The sequence below is a fragment of the Elaeis guineensis genome, chromosome 2, assembly GCF_000442705.2.
Source record: "Elaeis guineensis isolate ETL-2024a chromosome 2, EG11, whole genome shotgun sequence".
In the NCBI taxonomy this organism is placed as follows: Eukaryota; Viridiplantae; Streptophyta; class Magnoliopsida; order Arecales; family Arecaceae; genus Elaeis; species Elaeis guineensis.
Window position 1 is genome coordinate 75572734 of NC_025994.2, and position 14439 is coordinate 75587172.

Below are 14439 nucleotides of genomic sequence, written 5' to 3' on the forward strand. Positions count from 1 at the left end.
CTGAAATTTTTTAATATCAAATAAATTAAAATTAAAATTAGATCTAAAATAGATCTGAAATAGAGCCAACAACCTGGCTCTGATACCACTTGTTTGTAGGAGAAACCATTTTTCCTCGTAGGATCTTCTAGATTTCATCAAATCTGGGATGAAATAATTTTAAAAAAAATTATCCTATATATTTTAGATCTAATTCTCTAAACTTAATTTTATTATCTGATATTTAAAATATAAAATTAAATCTAAAACTATGATGAAAAAAGAAGTACCTCAAGGGTAATCTGATTACCTTGTAGATGATCTCTGCACAGCCCGAGATTCTGATGTAGCCACGCAAGCATCTGACCTCTATCGGTATTCACTCAGGTAAGAACTAGAACATCTTCTCCTTATAAATCTATGCTCCAAAAATTAGATCTCTATCTAATTTGAAAGTGCTTCAAAACTCCTTCTGAAGTTGGAGCAGCAGCCTGTCGAAGATGTCCTGCAGCCTTCTGTTCCAGGTGTCACCATGCCTTGGATCTCTGCCAGATGGACGTCCAACTTTTTGGACATGAAGAGGGGAGGAAGAAAAGCAGGGTGGATGTGGAGAAGAGAACAGGGGGTGGAAGCTATTAGGTTTTGTGCATAAAATAATTTCTTCCATGAAACCCTAGGCGCAGCAGGGTTTATATAGACCCTGTATGTTGCGCAGTGCCACATCATTCAATCAATCAAAAAATTCCACTAAATTTTGGAAAAATTCTGATTGATGGAGTGATATCATCTGATTACATCAGATAAAAACTCTATCCTCTCTCCTAAGTTGGCACCAACATTGGATAAGCTCACTCAAGGTTGCGCCAAAAAGTCCATGTTTATCAGGACTCTTTGGTTCTTATCCATTTGGGGCACCCACTTTAATCCAATTGGGCTCATGCCATAATCTGATTATGGCACCCAATTCAATTAGGTTTTGGCATAAAAATTTTTCAATAAGCTCTCTTCAGTTTAAGACCCATATGTCAACTTTTGACAGATGTCCTAAAATGAAATTGGCAGGTGCTAGGAATTAGCAAGTGTTGTCTTAAATTCATCTCATGAATTAAGACAAGCCTTTTCTAAGTAGGACAAGCTTCATTTAGACTGAGAGAAATCTTTCCAAAGTTTTTTGAATGAGTCAAATCATATTTGACTCAGTACAGACAGAAAAGATTACACGAGGAGAAAGTTAGGCTCAATCGTGTGCTAGCACGATTTCCTTGAACCTAATTGGATCTAATCCAAATCAATTGAGTTAGCCCAATTGATAACATCCAGACCCTAACCCTTGTTTGTGTGATCCAGTTAGATTCAATTCCATATGGTAATGAGACATGTCGTGATCTCATCATCGACATCATCGAAACTCCTTTCGATAGACCAGAACTCTTCTGATTCAAACAATTAGAATGATCGATCATCAATATCATTCTAATTGCTCCCAAAATCCATCAGTGACATCTAGCAATATGTGGTGGCAATCCATCAGAACTGAAGATAAACCTCTCGGTATAGTTACCTGTGTGATTGAGTTCCTCTATCATGAGTCCTGACTGAATTAGGGTTAAGGTGAACTCGTCAAACCCAAAATCAGTCATATGAGTTAATCGATCGATTCGAGTCCGATGTAAAATCTTAATAAAAAAACTCTTTTTCATTATTTTACTCTGCCATGGCCATGGGCTTAAAGACTCGATCTTTCAATTATCATAGGACTACTCCTCTCATCTATCGAGGTTGATAGATCCCATCTTGGTGCGACCTAGTTCCTACAATGAACATGCTACAACCAACATACATCTCAGGATTTTGAATGGCTAGGAGATCGAGTTATGGTGTAGTCAAACTATAACATACTCAAGGTGAACTGTCGATGCACCTCAGATCAAAGAACTAGACACACAACTGTAGCATCGAGCTAGTCATCGACGAGAAGGTAGACTTTCTTATGACTGCTCGAAGTGGTCACTCTCAGTACTTTCATTCTCAACGAATACCTGTACTCTCACTCCGGTGTCTCCACACCGTAGACTCAAGACACAACTACCCTAAAGAAGCGATCGTACACCAACCTTCCAGATCGTTCACCATCCTCGTGATGATCTTATGGTCAGGAGCTGTTTATGAGTTAGTTATGTAAATTCATGCCTTAAATTTTCAACTCTTGAAAATATGAATTTACATTCTCACTAACTCAAAGGATGTATCATAGACATAATGTACACAATGTGATAGAAGAATAAATTTTTTATTCATTTATAGTCAAAATTATAAATTTGCCCTTAGATCTGTACAAGAATGTATCAGCCGATCTGGCATTTAGGGCACACATCTAACATGACCCATCTGAAAGGATAAAATTCATAGAGCATAAGTAGATATTCAAAAAGAAGAGGGGCACAAATGAGAAGGTGGAGAGCTATAACGCCCATTTGGTTGCCAAGAGTTATCATCAGTATTATGGTATTGACTATGACAAGATATTTCTCCTATGATAATGCTCAAGTCCATTCCGATCATGCTTGCAATAGCAGCACATCTGGACTATGAAATCTGACAAATGAATATGAAAATAGCCTTCCTAAATGGAGAGCTGGAAGAAGAAGTGTATATGATATAACCTAAAGATTTCATATCCACGGATGAGTCTAAGGTGTGCAAGCTTCAAAGATCCATTTATGATCTTAAGCAGGCATCTCGAAGTTGGAACATACATTTTGATAAAGTGATCAAAATGTATAGCTTCATTAAGAATGAAGAAAGATCCTGCATATACAAGTGGGTTAATAATTCTGTGATAGTATTTCTTATTTTGTATATGGATGACATTCTTTTAATCGAAAATGATATTCTTGCATTATAAAAAATAAAAGTTTGGCTGTCATCACAGTTCTCCATGAAGGACTTGGGAGAAGCATCTTACATCTTTGGGATGAAGATCTATAGAGATAGATCTAAGAGGTTGCTTAGATTATCTCAGTCCACGTGCATTGATACTGTACTAAAATGGTTCAGTATAGAGAATTTCAAAAAAGGCTATCTTTCAATAGGCTATGATTTTTTTTTTTTGAAGAGTGATTGTCCGACTACTCAAGAGAAAGAGCATATGAGTAGAATTTTATATACTTCGGTAATGGGATCTATTATGTACGTTATGACATGTACGAGACCGAACATGGCATACTCGCTAGAAATAGTGAGCAGATACTAGTCCGATCCAAGTGAGAACCACCGAAAGGTCGTAAAGATCATCCTTAATTATTTGAGAAATACTAAGGACCAATGGTTTATCTATAAAGCATCTGACTTAAAACTTATGGGGTTTACAGACTTCAGTTTTCAATCAGATTATGACGACAGCAAGAGTGTGTCGGGATATGTTTATACCCTGAATGGTGAAGTAGTCTGCTGAAAAAATTTCAAGCAGCACACCATAACCGACAAGAAAGCTGTGTGGTTATGAAATTTCATCGACGAGCTTGGAGTGACATCCTCCCTCGATGGCCCTATCTTGTTGTACTACAACAGCAATGGCGCCATTGCTCAAACGAAGGAACCAAAGTCACATTAGTGCACTAAGCACATTTTATATTACTACCATCTAGTCTGAAAGATCGTGGATCAAGATAACATCGAGCTTCAGAAGATCAACAGAAAAGAGAATCTGATCAAACCATTTACTAAAGCCCTCAATGTCAAAGAGTTCAAAAATTATAAATCAAAAATGGATATACGATACTATACCGATTGGTTTTAGTCCAAGTGGAAGTTGTTGGAAATTATATCCCAAAATCAATCGTTAGCTTGTTGACGGTTAAGCTAACTATTATAATTATACATAAATTATTAAAATAATAAATATTATTTAATTTTTTTATCACTATGTGTACATCTTATTTGAACTCCTATTTTATAATGAAGTCCTTGGGACTATTTGAATCGATATAGAAGGATATATCATTTTGTCCTTAAATCTTGTTCACTATCAAATGATATGCTATTATTAGGATGATAGCTATATCAAGTGTAGGTCATTGTATGTCATGTTGGTTGGTTATTCTCTTAATCAAGAAGTGTGGAGACACTGACATGGCATGCAAGTGAGATGTAGGGGTACATCTCACTGAACATGACCAACTGCTGAGCACTTTGCTGTCAAGAGTAGCTCGCGAAGGATATGGGTATAAGTGTCTCTCTGATCTGAGATCATCACAGTGACTTGCAAGCAACTCACTGTGCTTTGGTGTCCGACTACCAAAATTTTTAATTTGATGATTAAAGATTTTTGGACACAATCAAGTACTTGTGAAGTCAGTGTGTGAGTCAAGATGGAATTGATCCCTCCGAATAAGTAGGAGTTAATGCATCAGTATGTTTCGATTCAGTAAAAACTTGATTGGGATAATCCATGTGATAGATTTAAAAAATTAAAATACAATATAGATGATCTTTTCAGGGTTGACAGTAAAATCCTTGATCATCTTGAGCATTAGGATCAAAGGGATGAATTATACGATAACCATATGCCAATAGGTTCTTGAATGTTGCTTTATAATTTTTCGACTTATCCGAACGTCGGATATCATTGCTAAATAATCACTTTGATTAGTATAGAAAGATTATTCCTATGCTATCAGCTTAGGTTCGAACCTATAAGGTCACACTCAAAAGAGTCTCTGATTGATCATGTGGCTGATCAACGATTGAGAATTTTCTAGGGTATAAACATCAATTCGATTGATGATTAACCTTATACAAAAGTTACAATAAATTAATTCGCTAATAGTTAGTAAATTATAGAAGAATTGATTAGTGATTAAATTACTAATTAGCTCAGTTTGATTTAGCATTGAGGTTTGAATCAAATCTAATTAAATTAGATTCAATTTGATTTAATCCGATTAGGTTATTAGATGACCTAATCACTAAGGATGTTCGATTCCTGATTTGATCAAAATTTGAGCTTGATTAATTTTTAATTTGATTAGGATTTAATCAAAACTATTTGTTACCTAATTGGATTAGGTTTAGTGGACTAATTGGGTCTAACCTAATTTAGTTGGGTTAAGAGCTTAATTGGATAAGAATTCAAATTCGAATTCGAATTGAACCAACCCTGTGCCACCTCTTCTCTACACCATTTTTTTCCTCAATGCGAGAATGGGTCTCACATGAATATTTTCTATGCCTAGAAGTGCTTTGTCACCCCTTCTCTAGTTCCTTTTGGATAAGGATAAGATTGGTTCTTTGTTTGAATTCAAATCATTTGAATTTGACTTGAAACCATCTTGACCTTATCCTTATCTTTACATGTCGCCTACACCCTTGGGAAGGCAGAGTTTTGTGTAACATTTTGTGAAGGAATGGTGTGAGAAATATTTCACGTCTCAGCTCTTCTGGCGCTCCACTTGGATAAGGGTAAGGGGTTGAGTTTTGAATTCAAATTAGGTTGAATTTAAGTTGCATCTATCCACTTTATCCTTATCCCTTCACCTCTCCATGCCATATTTAATTCTTCTCATTTTTGTGCGATAAAAGAGTTTGAATTCATCATGAAAAATTATTTTTGAGATAGTGTGGGCATGAAACAAAGAGGGAGTGGGCTTCTGTGCATAAGAAACAGAGGAAGAGTCCTTCCTCTTTGGGCGTGAGGTCTAGGGTGGGTTTTAGGATTTCAGCTCTAGGTTTCTATGTGAGAAGAAATACAAGAGCATCTTGTTCTAATCTCCCACACCATCACCTCCTCATGTAGCTCTATCTTCTGATCTAAAAGAGTCTGAGTGATCCAAAGGAAGGAGCTTATTCCAGCCATCCAGTGCCTTCTATGCGAGCTAGTACTCTTGGAAAGGATGATCTGATCCGAACTTCAAGTGGACTATCTGTGGAGATCAGACGAGCTGTAAGGTCATTCAGCATCAGGAAGAATCTCATACCATATCTATCAGCAGTGGCGATCATCGATCCACACAAAGATAATGAGTTTTGAACTCATCTAATTAGATCTAATGGTTAAATCTGATCTTGGGCATCAATGTGATCGATGCAGTATTTTCTTTATATCAGATTTATTGTATGCAAATTTTATATTATAGATCCTTAATAGATAGTTTAGATCTGATCTAAAGCATATGTAGGAGATTAAAATATTTAATCTACTATTTTTTACTATGCAAAATTTTTAAAATGCATATTTTGAACTATCAATTTTTCTTTAGAACTAAAAAAAATGCTGTCCGAAAATTTTTTCGAACCCTCAGCATACCGTTTGATTACTGTAATGATCTATAAATTTCAAACTATCCATATTGGATAATCAATTGACTAATGTATACAATTCTTCTATCCATATAAAAATATATAAATATACGGATACAGTAGAATATGTATATTAATCAAAAGACGGATCTATAGTTCCCTGCAATGTAATTTTTTTTTAAATTAATACCTGATTAATTACTTAAATTAACATCCAATTATCGGATGCCGTAGAATATGCGCTCGATCCTTGTGTGAGGATTGGCTGCCTTGGACACTGGTTGGGACTCGAGGCTCGAGCGCACAGGGCATGTCCGGCTCCATGTTTGCAATGTTGTCCGGCACCTTCCATCGGCCTGAGTGCACAGGGCGCATGAGGGCTGGATGTCTTGGACACCAGCTAGGACCCAAGGCCCAAGCGTGCAGGGCACGCTCCGACTCGATGTTCGCAATACTGACTAGCACCTTCCCTCGACCTGAGCACGTAGGGTGCGCAGGGGCTGGATGTCTTGGACGCCAACTGGGACCCGAGGTCCGAGCACGCAGGGCATGCCCTGGCTTCATGTTTGCAATGCTGCTTGGCACCTTCCCATGGTTTGAGCACTCTGCATGCCAAGACCCAAGTCCCATGCTTCTAATTATTAATTATTAAACATCTAACTAATTAATTAAATTAATATTTAATTAATTAATTTTTTAATATCTAATTATATTTAATTAATTTAATTCAAATAAAAAATTAACTTTTAGTATTAACCGTCGCTAATACTTACAATAGAAAGTGGGCTACCGTGCAGGGACGAAACATGAGAGGATGGCTCAGGGATGGGATGCCGGCTCGGGGATGTAGCCACAGAGACAAGGGCACAGGGATGGGGCTATAGGAAGGCGGCATGGGTCGGGGCCACGAGGTTGGGCCGACGGGTCAGGGGCCATAGGGTCGGGACCACGGGCTAGGGGCAGTATAGCAAGGGCCACGAGATCGGGCTGATGGGGTTGAGGTGGCGAGGTTAGGGCCAGTGGGGTCGGGGCAACAACAGGCATGGCTGAAGCTTAGGCTCAGGGCCACGGGACATCGGAGCACAGGGAGGGGGGAGCCATCGAGAAGGATGCACCAGGGAGAGGGGGAAACCATCGGGAAGAGCCACTAGTAGGGGGGAAAGCCATGTGGGCTTGGGGCCGTGGGATGCCAGAGTGCAGGGAGGGGGGAACAATCAGGAAGGAGGTACCGAGGAGGGGGAAAACCATCGAGAAAGAGGACCAGCTAAGGGGAAAGCTGGGAAGGAGGAGGCACCGACAAGGGGGGCAAGCCAAGAAGGAGGAGGCGCTAGTGATGGGGGGAAGCCGGGAAGGGCAGGGGCTGAGATGCGAATTTTTTTTTTCTCCCACAGGCTGGAGGGTGAACCACCGAAAAGGAGGCATAGGGGAGGGGGGAACCGCTAGGAAGGAGGTGCCGGTGAGGGCGGAAATCCATGTGGGCTCGAGGATGCAAGATATTGGAGTGTAGGAAGGGAGGAACCGCCGGGAAGGAGGCATCGAGGAGGGGAGAAACCATCGGGAAGGAGGCACCAACGAGGGGGGAATAATCGGGAAGGAGGCACCGACGAGGAGGAAATTATGGGAAGGGGAGGGGATGAGGCGCGAAAATATTTTTTTCTCCTGCAGGTCTGGGGGAGTATTTTTGACGGACTATTAGCGATGGCAATCATGGCCATTGCTAATGCCTTTTGGTATTAGCGATGGTAATCTTTCATCATTAAAAGCTAATCACCATCGCTAATACTATTATCAAAAAAATATATTTTTTATAATTTTTTAAATAATTTTTTTCAAAATTATTAGTGACAACAAATCTTTCTATCGCTAATAGCACTCGATAATTAATTAATTTAATTATAATTATAATCAAATTTTTTAAAAAAAAATTAATTTATTAGCAATGCTTTTTGCCGTCGCTAATTGTTGGAATTTCATCGCTAATAGTGTTAGCAATGGCTAATTTTTTCAATCTTTTTTTTGATGATTAAAGACTATTATTAGTGATGATTTGATTTACCATCGCTAATACCATCACTTATATTATAAATTCTTATAGCATGGGAGAGTGAATTAGAAGCAAAATTTGATACTTTATTTAAGATTTAGATTTCATTGAAATTTGATAGAAAATTTTGAGATTTATTTTAGAAGACATTTGTTTAGTTATTTGAATTAAATGTAAAATATTATTTATCAAATCTTTGTTCCCCTGTTGCTTTATAAGATCGTGATAAGATGTCTTGCATATTTATGAGAAGAGTTTTTCATAAATATGCAACGGTGGCCATGACCTCTGGCTCACGATCTCAAATCAAGGGTATGATACTACTGCAAGTCTCACGTCGAGGATTTGGGATCATATGCATATTATCATGAGAACAGAACTCCATAAATTGAAAATTTAGGGGCCAAGGAAAATTCCTTTTGATCATCCACATAAGAGTTCAAAAAGATGGAATTAGCCTAGTGCAAGTCTTACACCATAGATTTGGTATCATATTCATATTATCAAACAGAACCCTATAAATTGAAAATTTAGGAGCTAAAGAAAAATCCTTTCGATCATCCACATAAGAGTTTAGAAAGGTGGAATTTAGCCTAATGCAAGTCCCACACTGTGGATTTCGTATCATATTCACATTATCATGAGAATAGAACTCCATAAATTGAAAATTTAGAACCCAAAGAAAAATCCTTTCAAACAAAAATCCTAAAACCCTACAAAATATCATGCTTCTACCTAGATTACACTACAAGAAAAGAAAGTTTTTGTGATGAATTTATTTACAATGAAAATATTTTTCATTGCTAATAAAGATATTTATGATAAAAAATTATTTTCATCTCTAATAAAGAAATATTTATGATGAAAATTATTTTTCATCATAAATAAGTCCATATTTATGATGAAAAAAAAAATTCATCATAAATACCTATTATTTATGACAAAAATAATCATCACAAATAATAAAATATTTATTTTAATTTTATGTTTTGAAATATTCATGATGAAAATATTTTCATCATAAATAATGTAAGTATTTGTGATGAAAACATATTTTTCATCAAAAATAGATGTTATTTACAATGAAAAATTTTTATTACTAATATTTGAAAAAAATAAAAAATTTAAAAATTTTAAAATTATATATTATTTATGATAAAAATATTACATCGTAAATAATGAGTATTAGCGATGAAAACTAAACTTCATCACAAATAATGAATTATTTACGATGAATAATTTTCATCACTAATATTTGAAAAAAAATAAAAAATTTTAAAAATTTAAAAATTATAGATTATTGCGACGAAGATGTTACATCATAAATACTAGAGTTTTGGCAATGAAAAAGATTTTTCATCGCAAATACATAAATATTTATGATAAAAATTTTTCATCGGTAATAGATGAAAAATATCAAAAAATTTTAAAAATTTAAAAATTATAGATTATTAGCAATAAAAATATTACATCATAAATACTTGAGTATTTACGATGAAAATTTATTTTTCATCATAAATAATCTACTATTTATGATAAATAATTTTTATCACTAATATTTGAAAAAAAATAAAAAATTTAAAAATTACATATTATTTATGATGAAAATATTACATCACAAATAATCAATATTTATGACAGAAAGTAGCTTTCATCATAAAAACTAATTATTTCCAATGAAAATATTTCATTGCTAAGAGATGAAAAAATTAAAAAATTTTAAAAAAATCAAAAACTACAGATTACTAGCGATGAAAATTTTTTTTTATCGTAAATAGTCAATTATTTATGATGAAAATATTTTTATTATTAATATTTTTAAAAAATAAAAAATATAAAAATATAAAAATTATAAATTATTTATGATAAAAATGTTATGTCATAAATAACTTAGTGTTTGTGATGAAAATATATTTTTCATCATAAATAATCTATTATTTATGATGAAAAAAATCAAAAGTTAATCATTATTTGCGATAATATTTTTCATCTTTAAGTTTCTCTAAATTTGTCTCATTGCTCAATTTGGCATAGGTTGTTGGTTCTATGGACTGACTAAAGATCATAAAGTACAAAAATCTTGTATCTACCCAAGAACATAGAAAGAAGATGATACTAGATTTTTATACATTAAAATATGATCCATAAAAAAATTATTCACATAGTACTTGACTTTATAAAGAATAAAATTTTGTCAACTTTCAATTGTATAAAGAATAAAATTTTATCAACTATTCGATGGATTAAATTGTGTCATATAATTCTAAACTATATGTGGAATGCCTTTGCTGAGTCCTTCAGTATTATTTTTTCAGAGTGCATTCATGGTATTAATTAGTATGCGATGATTGTTAATCGTAGATACTTTCGAACTAGCTGAACTCTTATTATTGCTATCCAGTTCAAGATTTATTCTAAGATTGATATACTCTTGAACAGGTATTATCGTTTCTATTATGCTCTTTTTGTATCGGATCTCAAAGGTCTTAGCTGCTCGCAGATTAAATTTGAGTTCGGATGTCTATTCAAACCTTTTGATCAACTCATGATAGTATTATCACTAAAAAAATAAATCTAATTAGTTAGATTTTTTTAATTATAAATTATGTTTGATTATTAGTTAACATCTATAATGTATCAGTAAAAAAATACTTCTTATCCAATGGTACATGATTATATAATTTTTTTGCATACATAATTTTTTTATGTACATAATTTTTTTGAAGAAAAAATTATAAATTAACTATTTATATAATTTTTTTTATTAATATTTTATTTTTCATCATGAATATATTTTAATATCATTTTTTGTTGTTAAATTTTTTGATAAAAATTTTTTTTAGTGAGAAAAATCTAAAATTAATTTTGTATGAAATTGTTATCGAGGAATTCCTTTTGTAGAAATTATTTTTGATGAAAACTATATTTATGTTGCAAATAAGATTATTAACGACTAAAATTTAGTTTTCATTACAAATAATTTTTTTTACAAAATTTTTTAAGATAAAAAATTTTTTTAGTAGAAAATTTTTTTAGTAGAATTATTGGAGATGAAATTTTAGTTTTTGTTGCTAATAAGATTATAGACGATAAATATTTTTCATCATAATTTTTTTTTATTTTTTGATCAAATTATTAGTGACAAAAATTATTTTTCCATCACTAATAACCTAATTAACGATGCAAAGCTTTTCATCGTAAATAAATTTTTTTTTGGTGGGAAAACTTTTTTAGTGGGAAAATGGGGTAATTTTTTTTTGGCAGGAATTATTAGTGATAAAATTTTTTTCCATCATTAATAGACTTATTAATGCTGAAATATTTTTTTCATTGCAAATTATTTTTTTCATACGAAATTTTTTTTACCAGAGAATTTTTTTTCTAAATTATTAATGATAAAAATTGATTATTAGTGACAAAAATTTGCATCACTAATAGTTCGCATCCCATCAAGTCCCATCGCGAAACCCATTTTCTTCACCTCCCCTCTACGTTTCGTGCAAAACCTGTTCCCCCCTCCCCCTTTCTGCTGTCCCCCCTCTCCTCGCCGCCGCGTCCCACCACCACATCCGCCGTCGTCTACATCCGTCCATTGCTGGAGGTAAGGATTTGTGTTTTTTTTTGGTGTTTTCTTGGGCCACTGGGGATGGGGCCGGGTCGGCCGGCTGGGATGGGTCGGGCCGGGCCGGGCCGGTGGTGACTGTGATCGGGCCAGTGATGACTGATCTTTTTTTTTATGTTTTCTCGAGCCACCGGGGGGCCGACAGGGATGGGGCTCGATCGACGGGGATGGGGTCGGGCCAGGCCGACGGCGATTGTGATCGGGTCGGCGGTGATCGATTTGTTTATTTTTTGGTATTTTCTCGGGCCACTGGGGGGCCGACAGGGATGGGGCTGGTGTTGCTCCTTGAATTGATTTTGATGATTACAAAGTATTTGAAGGGATTACTAATGATCTGGGCTTGAAAAAAGACTTATTGCATTTCAGGAGCAAAATCATAATTTCATCAATACCTGATTCAAAAGCCCAAGAACAAGAACAAAAGACGTGTAGTCTACTAGAGAAAATTTCAATATTTTTGGAAGTATATTTTGCAAGAAAATCAAATTTTTATTTTTGAGTCGACCCCATGAGTCGACCCATGGCTTAAAGAGCTAAACGGCATGCTAATTTTTTAGCTGGCACAGTCTGTGAGTCGACCCCATGGGTTGAACCCCAGGCATGAGTCGATCCCATGGTCGACCTCTGCTGCTTTTAGGCCAAAATTACAGAACTATTATTTTCTGTTGTTTTCCACAGAGGTCGACTCCCCATGAGCATGAGTCGACCCTATGAGTCGACCCCTGTGACGGAAAAATTCCGCAATGGCTATTTTTTCATCCATTTTATTTGCATTTAATGCTCATTTAATGTGCTCTAATGGCTCTATTTCAGTCCAGATTACTCTCCACCATTATTTGAAGATATATAAAGGGACTAAAAGGAGGGAATCAAAAATAGAGAAAAAAGGGAAGAGTTTTAAAAGAAGATTTCAAGCATACTTCTCAGCCCTAAGCAAGAGCCCACTCAAAGCATTCAAGAAGCTTTTAATTCAAGTTCACCAACTCCTCAAGTACTCATTCAAGTCTCCAACCACCTTGAGGAAATCAAAAAGAGCTTTCTTCTATTTGAGTAAAGTGTATTTAAAGCTTCATTCGTTCATTAAAGGAGCTTCTTTTATATTTTCTGTGCTGTTAATTACAATACTCATTTTGAGTTATTATTTTTGTTTTGGAAGGGTTCCAAAACATGGGAAGGTTGATTCAAACCTTGAATCAGATTGTATTGGATTGGCTTGTATCCGAAAAATAAGTGGACTAGCTTGGGATAGCTAGAGTCAGAGTTTTCGATGAGTGTATTCAGGTTGAATACAAGTTAGTGGATTGGAATTCTCAAGTAGGAGCTTGGGGAGTGGATGTAGGTGCAAGGTTGGCACCGAACCACTATAAACTCTCTTGTTTGTGTTGTGCCTAATCGCTCTTCTTTAGAACTTCTTTATTCTCTTGCATTCTTGCATTCAACCATTAGCCTTGAATTAATTATACTCTTCTTACTTATCTTGCTATTGTTAAATAATCTTCATAAATTAAAAGTTAAGTTTAAAATTTTTAGAAACCCAATTCACCCCCCTCTTGGGTTGCACAGCTGGGCAACAAGTGGTATCAGAGCCTGGTGCTCTAGCCCTACTTTGATCTAATAAATCAAAGAGCTAAAGATCTATGGCAACTCAAGTTGGCACTTTTCTAGCCGAGGGGCAATCCACTAACCGACCTTCACTTTTCAATGGGTCCAACTATACCTATTGAAAAGCTCGGATGAAAATCTTCATTCAAGCACTCGACTATGATATGTGGAGTATCATAGTAAACAGCCCTCACACACCCACTAAAATTATTGATGGTGTAGAATCAGCCAAATCCGAAAAAGATTGGGATGAGGTTGATAAGAAAATGGCCCAACTAAATGCTAAAGCTATGAATATTTTGTATTGTACTCTTGATGCTAATGAATTCAATCGTATTTCAACTTGCATATCTGCTAAAGAAATATGGGATAGATTAGAAGTAACTCATGAAGGAACTAATCAAGTAAAGGAGTCCAAAATTAACATACTCGTACATAAATATGAACTTTTTAAAATGGAGCATGATGAATCTATAACTGAAGTATTTACTCATTTTACTGATATTATAAATAGTTTAAAAAGTCATGGTAAGTCCTATTCTAGCAGTGAGCTCGTAAGAAAGATTCTCAGGTCCTTGCCAAGAACTTGGAAAGCCAAAGTGATCGCTATCCAAGAAGCCAAAGATCTGAACATCCTACCTTTGGAAGAGCTTCTTGGATCACTGATGACACATGAGCTGAGCATGAAACAACATCAAGAAGAAGAAGTCAAAAAGAAGAGATCAATCGCCCTCAAATCCACAGCTCAACTTGATGAAGAAACTGATGATACCGAAAATGAAGAGCAAGATGAAGAGATGGCTCTCATTACCAAAAAGTTCAAGAAGTTTTTGAGGAAAAAGAAACAAGGAATGAGGAAGAGGCCACTCACAAAAGGGGAACATAGCAAAGAGAA